Below are 10,999 nucleotides of genomic sequence, written 5' to 3' on the forward strand. Positions count from 1 at the left end.
GCTGCTGCCCTCATGCCCTGCCCCTCCAGGCTCCAGAAATCAGCTTTTCAGCTCTTTTTTTTTTTTCCTGGGAGGACTCAGGGTGAGCTAGAATTCCCCAGAGATTACAAAAAAAACACATCAAAGTGCACTTTGTGCTCTGGTCAACATCTGGCTGTGCAGCTGCCGTCAGCCTGACGTTGCCAAACAACTGGGGGCTTGACTTGGAATGCGCTGCGGGGTAAACGCTGCCGGGCCTGGGCTGTGCTCGGAGCAGAGGTGATCCAGGGTCAGCATGTGGGGGTGTTTCCCTGGGCAGGGAGACCCTCTGTGGCCCTCCTGCGTAGCTCTTGGTATTGGGTACGGGGGCTGGGGTAAGGGTCCCCCAGGACTGAGATGCTCAGATAAATTGTAGTTGGGGGAGATGGTGCACATGTTGGGATCAGAGCTAGAGGAAGGGTGACCCCGGGCACCAGGATGTGGTGGGCAGGACTCTCCCCACCCTTGTGAAAGCCTCTGGCCCACCCTCCCCAACTCCTCATGGTAGGAAACAGGAAGAGCCAGGGACCCTTTTGGAAACCCAAAAGAAGAGCAAAAATCCTGAGTGGGTGAGGCCCCCTTGCTTCCACATTAGAGGGGCAGTGGTGGGACAGCAAGGCTCTGGGCGGGACAAGGACCCTGATGTGGCTGAAGCGTCTGGATGCAGATGGCAAAGCTCTAAGTGCCCAGGAGAGTGAGGCGGACAGGGCCCCAGCCCAGTAATGACCTGGGGCCGATCACCCAAGCTCTTGGAGTCCATTGTCACACAACACAGGTGCTGACGACACCTTTAGGTGGGTGAGGGTGAGCTGTGCAAATGTCCAGGGAAGGGCTGTGGCATCTGCCACACCATGCAATTGTTGAATGTCACAGTGTTAACTGGGGCCACTGAGCAACCAATACCGAGCCCCTGCATCCCAGAGGGCTGCTCCAAGAGGACGGTGTGCCCCATAGTGGGCAGGGCGGCCCCACGCTGCAAGGATGCTCAGCCAGAGCCACGCCGGCGCGTCCAGCAGCCCACATCTCTGTGTCCTGCCGCTGCTGCTCTCTCTGGCACCGGCGCCACGTTGTATGGGAGAAGCAAATCGCCTTCACTTTCTCTGGTTTTTGTCTGGCCTGGGATGATAAAGCAAAAATCTGACTTTCAACTCGCTAGAGGCGACTGGAAGCCTGCTCCGGGTTGGGGAGGTTCCCAGCTTATCTTAGCACAGGGGACTAGGCATTCACAGGAGGTAGGGGAACTGGGCTGCCTGCCACCCCTGTGCCCCGACTCTATCGCTGCGTGACGAACCATGCCAGACCTCAGTGGTTGCAAACAGAAGCACCTTGGTTTTGCTCGTGAACCTGAAGTTTGGGCAGAGCTTGAAGAGGGCAGCTCACCTCTGTTGCACTCAGTCCGGGTGACGTGGAGGCTAGGGGCCAGGATGGCTGGAGACTCAGTCACTCACAGGTCTAGGGTTTGATCCCAGCTGCTAGCCAAGGCCTTCTCTGGAGCTTCACTGGGGAATCTGCATCACTCTCCATGCAGCTTGGGCTTCCTCCCAACATGGCGGCCAGGTTCCCGTGCTGAGCCTCCTGCAGGAGAGCTGCGAGTGGAAGCCACATGACCGTTTATGCCCCAGCCTTCCTAATTACACACAGTCATTTCCAGCCTGTTCTACACTGAGATAGTCACAATGGCTGCCCCAAGCTTAAAGGGAGGGGACATGGATTCCACCCCTTGGGGTGGGGAGTACAGAAAATTAACTGAAAAAACAGGTGGCATCAAAAATACTGCTGTGGTTATTTTTGAAAATACCTTCTGCCCCGTTTCCCCAGGTCACTCACCCAGTGGCCACGAGCTGCCCTGGAGGCACATGAACTCGCAGGTGCTTCAGCTGGGAAAAGTAGCTCTGGTGGCCCAAGGTCCGTGGTGTGGGGTATTCTCAGCAAAAGCACAGGGAAGCTGGGGAAGGGGCTCAGAGTCTCAGAGTCCTGTGCTCTGCAAGGCGTTCTCTGGAAGAGTTGGAACCCCTCACAGGGGGCTCTGGGCAGAGCACTGACGGCATCTGCTATGGGGTAATCACACTCAATACAAATGGATCAGAAAGATCAATTAGCAATTGTCCTGCCCCTTGTCTCTCATGATCACTGGCAGGGAAGGGTGAGCTCGATGTCTCCGTGCTTCAGGGAAAGTTGGTGAAGGAAAATACAAACTCAAGAACGGCCAGAGCCGCATTTCTCAAAGGGAGCCAGTCCTACCCGGTGTGTCCACTCCGAATCCTAGATCTCTGACCTCCAAGTCCAAGGCGCAGCCGCCTGCCTTACCTCATGCAGTCCTTTGTCCCCTGCTTGGCTTTGGTCCTGCAGGGGTTGGAAATCCACCATTCTGTGTACACTCTGGTCCTCATGCACGTAAGGTGAGGATGTCTGATTATCCACTGAACATCTTGTTTGGATAAAGTTTTGCTAATAGCTATGTAGGTACACTGAAAGATCTTTATTGGGCCACGAAGACTGGTGTTTGGGTGTAGAGACTGGGGAAGCAACAGGAAAGATTCTTTTCTAAGGATGAGGAAGGGATTCCTGGAAGGTCGCCTGAGAGAGCTCCAGATTGTCCTCCTTGGAGCTGCAGCAGGAAGCGGGTTTTATATATTTGTTGTGTCTGCGTCATGGGATAGATTTTTCTACTGTAAAATGAGATTTTTTACGCTATGCCAAACACAGACGTTTTTCTCCTCCTGTCCACACTTCACAGGCATAGGGACCCCTCCACTGTCACTGGGAGCTGTGAGCACTGAGATGGCACCACAGGCAGGAAGAGAGCTCACCGGAGGTCCCGGGGGAGCAGGGAAAGAGCCAGGTGCCGCCCAGATGCTACACACGCCCTGTGCTCTGCCAGGCGTTCTTTGGAAGAGTTGGGCTTCCTCCAGCTCCATTAGCATCATGGAGGCTGCCAAGCTGCCTCAGTTTCCCCAGTGCAGCTGTGACATGGGCCTGAAGGGACGTGGAGAGAGGCAGCCAATGCCTCCACGCTGGCTGTGTCACCTGTGCTGGGTGGTGACCAGGGGCCACGCCCCCATCCAGTCACATTAACTTACGTGAAAACCTCCAGGTGACGCCTCCAGGGGCCACTAGGCTCTCTCAGGTCCCTGGACCGAGGCTGCGACCTACACAGACAGATTCTGCCTATTTCTCCCTGAGGGTCATGGTGCTCTCCTCCTGGGCCATCTCAGAGTCTTCACTGGAGAAAGAAGTTTCCATCTATAAAGTGTGCTCCATGGAGACATGGCTCACTTCACGCCAGACTTCCATCTCCTTGGAAAAGTGGCAAAGGATCTCAGAGGTAGGAGAAAGGCCCTGAAATCCCAGCACAGGCACCCGGGCTGTGAAGGGTAGGAGGAGCAGAGCTGGGAGCCTGGACTCTGAGGCCTTGTGAGATCCCCCCTGTCACCGCCCAGCCAGACTCACGAGCAACCCACCAAGGGACGGGTGGATGTGGCCTTGGAATTCAGAGTTCCCGTTTGCAGAAACGAAATGTTTATTTCATGGTGCAGCTGTTGGTAGAAAATGAGGTAAACCTCTAATCCCTCAGATTTCCAGAAATTGAGATTTTCCCTAAGTACCGCTGGCCTTGAGCTATGCCTTCACTGTCTGGGGCTATATGCTGCTGGGAGCCAGGGCCTTGTAAGACCCAGACCCTCCTCCCTCTCTCCCGTATTAGTCAAGGTTCTCCAGAGAAATGGAGTTAGAGATGCATTGCTATAAGAAATGGAATGGGCTCGCATGATTACGGAGGCTGAGGGGGTCCAACGCCCTGTCGTCTGCAAGCTGGAAAGGCAGGAGAGCCTGTGCTGCCGCCCTAGCCAGAGCCTGGAGGCCCAAGAACCAGACACACCGACAACAGCACAGTTCCAGCCTGACAGCAGGAGAAGGTCAGCGTTCCAGCTCCAGCAGGCAGGCAGAGGGAAGGCTCTCTCTCCACCTTTGTGTTCTACTCAGGTCTTCAGTGGGTTGGATGAGGCCCACCCACATTGCGAGGGCGTCTGCTTCACTGAACTCACCATTGCACCTGCTTCTTTTGGGTGCTGTCCAATTGCAGAGACGTTGTGCCCTTGAGAGCTCCTTCCCCGCTGGGTGCGCTGGTGCTAGGATATCTGCCCTGGTCCAGCCGTGCACCCCTGAGGAGCAGGCTCTTACTCTGGCTTCCATCAACAAGGTTGTTGGCCCCCGCACTAAGCTAAGACTTTCACCTTGGCATTCACTAGGCATAAGTAATAATTTGAGTTCTGTGTCTTTTATTCTTTATCTCGTGTCCAACTGGTTCTGAACCTGCGTGGGGAAGAGGTGCTGTTAGTATTAAGTCCTCTCAAAGACCCTCAGTTCCTGGAGTGAGGAACTTTGAGGAATAAGAGAAGGCGATGGGGTGAGAAGGGCAGGACACAGTGAGAGGGTTTCATTGGGCAGGATGTGTGGCTTTGGGCCTTTCGGCTTAGATTCCAAAAAGCACGCTTGACCTTGAGGTCATTAATGTTTCTCTTGGGTGAGGCTTGGACCCCTGTGGCCTGGGCATGAGACCTTGAGCTCAGGCCATGCCATGCCTGACCTTGACCTTGCTGACCAAGGCTTCACCTACAGGCGAGGGGTATTCCAGGGAAGCAGGAAGTGTGCAGCAGGCACTGACCGAAGATGTGTTGGCCTCTGCAGAGGGACAAGGGGCCAGGCTGGGCCTTAAGGAAGCCTTGACGTGTGCCTGTCCTGGTGACCTTGCTCCAGCGGCCACCCCCTCAGGGCCCCTGCAGCCGGATGGAGCCCAGCAATGTGGAGTCCTTTTTTCAGAGACAGGTGTGGCTAAGGCTAGCGTTTGGTTAAAGAGGATGAAGGCTCTGCAGTACAGGCCTTTTAAACCTCAGGAGGATGTCTATCAGTCTGTTTTCACACTGCTAATGAAGTGACTACCCGAGACTGGGTAGTTTATAAAGGAAAGAGGTTTAATGGACTCACAGTACCACATGGCTGGGGAGGCCTCACAATCATGGCAGAAAGTGAATGAGGAGCAGAGTCACATCTTACACGGTGGCAGGCAAGAGAGGTTGTGTAGGGGAACTCCCCTTTATAAAATCACCAGATCTCAAGAGACTTACTCACTACCATGAGAACAGTATGGGGGAAACTGCCCCCATGATTCAGTTATCTCCACCTGGCTCCACCCTGGACACCTGGGGATTATTACAATTCAAGGTGAGATTTGGGTGGGGACACAGCCAAACCATGTCAGTGTAGAAAGGCCTGTTTGCTGCTTTGACTGAAGTTCTTCCTTTAGGTCTGTGGGTAGAGGTTTCACCCCGAGGCAGCTGCTCTTTTGTGCCTTAGAGAACCAGGAAAATGCAGGACGCAGGTGACCGTGTCAGGACAGGAGGCAGAGCAGACAGGCTGCCCCTCGCAGCTTTCCGCACTCCAGCCTGGGAGGGCTGTGCACGGGGGGACTTCAACGCCTGTGCTTTGTCTCCGAGCTCTGGATAATGCCCAGAGGGCAACTCCCAAGTTTGTTCTGGACTTGTTAATAGAAGCTCCAACCAGAGTCTGAATCTGTGGATTTTGGAGATCTGAAAAGTGGCTTCCTCCACAGGAGGGTGGAAGGTTCTAAACGACACAGACAAGGAATCAAGGCCTCTCTATGAGGGGTGGAGGGCTTCCCCTCTGCACCGGAGGGTCCTGATCTGTTACAATACAACTAGGTCCTGGACGAACAATGAAAAACACTTTTCAAACGTTGCTGGAGTTGCGATAAAGTGAGTGAATGTCTAAAGAAAAGAGGAAAAAACAGTGAGTTGAGACGAGAAAGGTAAATAAGAAAACTGTGGTTGCCCTGTGGAAACACTGAAGGAGCCCTGGGTATAAGAAATGAAGTTTTAGGCCTGCAGTTCCAGTGTCAAACCAGGACTCAGAGGGGACTACAGCGTGGGCAGTGCCCGAGGCCCTGGGAGAGCCCAGTGGGAAGCCTCTTTGAGAGGTGGACATGTGACTTACGGCCTCTGGTTTCCTGCAGACTCACTTCAGCCAAAGCTGAACTCATAATCACAAACCAGAAAGCATGCAAAGAAATCACCTAAAATGAGTTGGAGTCTGTATAAACGAAAAGAAAAAGCACAGAATCCAGTAGATATGTACCCTCCAGCACTTAATAAATTAGCATCATCAGATATACAATGTAAAATAACTACCTGTGCAATGCCTAGGAAGTAAAAGAAAAGAAAGGAAAAGAAAAGAAAGCCACAGAGGCCATCGGAAGTACCCATGCAGAGAGGAAAGGGTGCCGCGCGGAACACGGCCTGAGGCCGTGGGGTTCTGGAGTCAAGTGCCGGTTCACCGCCCAGTCCTCCGCAGGGCAAGTTTGTGTCTTAGCTCCAGGCACTCCCTCCTCTGTTCCCTGGACACCGGGCACTTGGAAGCGCCCACTTTGGACCTGGCATAACCCACATTGTGGGAAACGTCTGCTGGGCCTGCCCTCTGCACTGGCACCTTCATCTTGCTGGGGTCCAGGGCGTTTGTGCCTGCTGGGTGGCACCTCCGGGATAGGACTGGAGGGTGCCGACTACCCCTCACTGGCCCGTCTTTGATGCAGTCGCCCAGCCATTGCCGCCTGCCAGCATCACTGACTCGGTGAGTGGATCGGACAACGGCTTCCCCATGCTGTGGATTCCTTCTAGTTTCCAGCACACTTGGCCCATCTGGGTGAAGTCAAGGAGCTCTGGCTCCAAGTTGGAATTGGGAGAGGCTTGGTTCCCATTCATAGGGATTTGGTACCTGCTGCCCCTTCACAGGACATCCCGCCGGCTCTCATCTGCTCCTCGGCCATGTCATCAGCCTCCTCCTCGGTGGGGGACATTTCTGAGCTCCTCCCCAAGATCTGTAGGCAGCTCCTCACGGACGACACTGCAGAGTCTCCCACCTCCCAGCCACCTGGGAAAGGAGCTCGCAGGGCTCTGCGATGATGCTGGGGAAGTTTGGGCTGGTTGTGAGTGAGGGGTGGGGTGAGGCGGGGGCTGGTTGTGAGTGAGGGGTGAGGTGAGTCGGGGGCTGGTTGTGAGTGACGGATGGGGTGAGGCAGGGGCTGGTTCTGAGTGAGGGGTGGGGTGAGGCGGGGACTGGTTGCGAGTGAGGGATGAGGTGAGGCGGGGGCTGGTTCTGAGTGAGGGGTGGGGTGAGACGGGGGCTGGTTCTGAGTGAGAGGTGGGGTGAGGCGGGGGCTGGTTCTGAGGGAGGGGTGGGGTGAGGCGGGGGCTGGTTGTGAGTGAGGGGTGGGTGAGGCGGGAGCTGGTTGTGAGTGAGGGGTGGGGTGAGGCGGGGGCTGGTTGTGAGTGAGGGTTGGGGTGAGGCTGGGGCTGGTTCTGAGTGAGGGGTGGGGTGAGGCGGGGGCTGGTTCTGAGTGGGATGTGGGGTGAGGCGGGGGCTGGTTGTGAGTGAGGGATGGGGTGAGGCGGGGGCTGGTTCTGAGTGGGGTGAGGGGTGAGGCGGGGGCTGGTTGTGAGTGAGGGGTGGGGTGAGGCGGGGGCTGGTTGTGAGTGAGGGGTGGGGTGTGGCGGGGGCTGGTTGTGAGTGAGGGGTGGATAAGGCGGGGAGCAGGGAGCCAGGTGAGCGGCTTTGGGTGGTGCATTCACAGTAGAGTGGTGAATTCGGTGGTCTCGCCCTGGCCCTGGCCCTGGTCCTGGAGAGGGAAGGCAGCCTGCGGCATTTTCTCCGGAGTGAACGTTCTCCCCTCTGCATTTATTGGCTTGATCACCAAGGAGAAAATATTCTGAGTTTCTTCTGGGCCAGTTTTATCACTAATCTGCAGAAAGCTCTGAATGGTGCTTTTGGCTCTTTTTTCTTTATGGTTACTGGAGCTGTGAAGAGGAGCAGCTCTACATAGTTTTTGCTTCTCGCGAAATACCATGAGTAGGGTGACTATTGTAATAGAAACATCCACAAGAAATTGTAACTAGGGCTATTGGCTGTTTTAAAATCAAGGCAACATTAGTTAACATTTCTCAAATTTTAGTTTTGCGGATTATAAAATTAATGTATACTTTTTGTAGAAAGTTTGGAAAGTATAGACAATGTAGAAGAAGCTGGAAAATATCACTCATGATGCGCCCTCCCCTCCACCCCACATCCAAGCAGGCAGCCCCATTAACCGTTGATCTCTGTCCTTCCTGCGCATTCCCACAGCATCAGTGGGGTCTTTGCTTTTCATGGTTGAGTTTGTGATGCAAATGCATTTGGATCATGGTTTTTACTTTCTTCTTCTTAACGGGATAGGTTTTTTTTTACCCTCATGTCACTAAAGTCCTCCCTCCATGATTGTTTAAAATGGGTTTGTGAGTTCTTGTTATGAATGGATTACTTATTCAACAATTCCCTAAATAAAGGGATCATCTAATTATTTTCAGTTTTTCACTATTATGAATCCTATGGTGGTATCTTTTAAAATACATTTTGGTGTTCCCCCCCCCCCCACAGGTTCTCGAGATTTGGAAATAATTTTTAAATAAAAACAATGTGAAATATATTTTAGTTTGCATTTCAGATTCTTTCCTAAAGTTGGACAGTTTGGTCATGTTCAAGCCTCTGAATTTTCCCTTAGAATTGTCTTCTGGAAATCATGCTACGGTAATTTAATTCTCCCTGGCTGTACGTGTGAGGGCCTCTTACCCTCTTGGGCATGGAGGAGTTAGCATGTTTGGTAGCCGTTTTGGTCATAGTAGGTTGACAGCTGAGTTTTTCCTAGATCTTTCCAAGTAGACCAGCATGACTATGGAAGAGGCCCTGAAGGTCCCACCCCGACAGGTCAGTCCGAGGGGCCCTTGCCTGGGCACCCCGCACCTTCCCCTGGACCTGCTGATGTGCCCAGATGGGCGAACGGGGGCCTTCACGTCGGGTCCACCTCCAGCTTCCATGACTGTGGAGTTCTGCAGTGGGTTCGTTGAGAAAGTGGTGGTGAGACCGGGGCATCTGAGGGGAACGGTCAGCAGGGAGACGAGACAAGTGTGGAGACCAGGTTGACGGAAGGCGCGTGTCTGGAGGGTGGGAGAGCCGCCAGGCGGGCGTCTGCAGGGTCTTGCAGAGTCGCTCAGCCACAGGTGGGCTGCTCTGGAGACCCAATCAGCACATTCCAGAGAGTGGCAGACCCCACAGCCGGGCGCGGACTGATGAGCAGGACCGTCCCGGAGAGTGGCAGACCCCACAGCCGTGCACGGACCGACGAACAGGACCATCCCGGAGAGTGGCAGACCCCACAGCCGGGCGCGGGGTGACGAGCAGGACCATCCCAGAGAGTGCCAGACCCCACGGCCGGGCGCAGACTGACGAACAGGACCATCCCAGAGAGTGGCAGACCCCACAGCCGGGCGCGGACTGACGAGCAGGACCGTCCCAGAGAGTGGCAGACCCCACGGCCGGGCGCGGAGTGACGAGCAGGACCGTCCCAGAGAGTGGCAGACCCCACGGCCGGGCGCGGACCGACGAGCAGGACCGTCCCAGAGAGTGGCAGACCCCACGGCCGGGCGCGGACCGACGAGCAGGACCGTCCCAGAGAGTGGCAGACCCCACGGCCGGGCACGGACTGACGAGCAGGACCGTCCTCCACTGTCCAGACAACAGCACTGACGAAGACCAGGAGTGGAAACCAGGACGGTGCCGTGAGCCCTTCACGTCCACGGAGTCTCTATGATGAAAGCACACGGGTGTCACAGTGATGCTCTCTCCCCTCAGGCGCTGCCGACCCCTCGCTGGGCTGCTGGACTGCTCAGGGCTGGCCCTTAAAGCCTAGAGGGAGCCATGGGTCTGTGTGTACAAGTGTGTGTGCCCATGAGCGGGTCTCTGTGTGATCGCTGAGAATGAAACTTCCACACCACCAATCCTGGAGAACACAGAGCTGGGACTCCCGGGTACCTGAGGGCCTGGGTCCCAAAGCTGGCGGCTGAAGCTGGCCGCTCTGAGGCATGCATGGCAGGAAGGGGTCATCAGGCAGGCCACCCAAGGCCCCAGGCACCTCTGATGGGTTTCCAGAGTCCCTGCCCTCACGACAGGGAAGTCAGTTGGAGAATGGGGTGCTGAAGTCTCGAGAGAAAGGCGTCCCTGACTCGGGGTCCAGAGTGAGCGGATTATGCCCCCCACATTGCGAGGCCAGAGGCTTGTCCTGACTGTGCCCTGCGTGTCATGGCAAAGGTTCGACACCCACTTTGGAGATGTCTTGACAGAGGCCAAGGTCAGGCTCCCATCCTTCCGCACACTGGAAGCTGCTGTACAGTGGGCTCGGTGCCTGGGCTCAGGGGACGTCCTGATAACTGTCACTGTATCCCGGGGGGTGGTGCCTCCTGGGAGCCGTGGCCCAAGCCCCTTGCAACAGTGGGGCCAGGAGAAGGCTGGTTGCTGGGTGCGTCCTGTTCTCGGGGTTCCGTCCGCTGCATCCATCTCCCAGAGGATTTTCTGTTGCCCTCCTTGGTTCCACATAAGCCCTGAGTGGTAATGCCGATTCCCACCTGTGCCGCCGACTTGGCGCAGGGAGCCTGTGGCTGCTTCATCAGGTCGTTGACCCCGATGGGCTCCATGGGTGGTCCCTGCCCAGGCATCTCGTGGAGGGACTCTGCCTACGTCACCAGCCGCCAGTCCTGGGGGACACCATGTGCATTTCCACATGAACCATGGTGGGAACCTGGGGGACGAGTCTCAGGCTGAGAAAGGTTCCTCTGGCTTCAAAGTAAATTATAAAGAGAGGTAATTTCCTAAAAGTGTCAGGGGACACTGTAACTGTCCCTTCTGAGCAGGACATTCTTGTGGACGTCTGCCTTCCCTTTTGTCTTCTGCCTGTGGGATTCTGCAGATTCTGGGCAGGTAAATTGTTTCACGCTCGGGCCTTCTCAGAGCCTTTCTGTGGCTGCAGGTTGTGGGGATGGCACCCTGCTAGTTTCCCCTGCTTCATTCACTCAGAGCCACGGAGGGGGCCCCCCAACCTGCTCGG

At 55.4% G+C, this 10,999-nt stretch overlaps 1 long non-coding RNA gene across 1 annotated transcript; it reads left to right on the plus strand.

Annotated features, from left to right (window-relative positions):
• Window positions 1-3,768: 3,768 nt before the first annotated feature.
• Window positions 3,769-8,658, plus strand: LINC02991 (long intergenic non-protein coding RNA 2991). Its single transcript, XR_006691317.2, has 2 exons — window positions 3,769-4,288; window positions 8,567-8,658. It is a non-coding gene; the product is annotated as a long intergenic non-protein coding RNA 2991 (long non-coding RNA).
• The last annotated feature ends 2,341 nt before the right edge of the window (window positions 8,659-10,999 follow it).

This window comes from Macaca fascicularis, chromosome 12, assembly GCF_037993035.2.
Source record: "Macaca fascicularis isolate 582-1 chromosome 12, T2T-MFA8v1.1".
Lineage (NCBI taxonomy): Eukaryota > Metazoa > Chordata > Mammalia > Primates > Cercopithecidae > Macaca > Macaca fascicularis.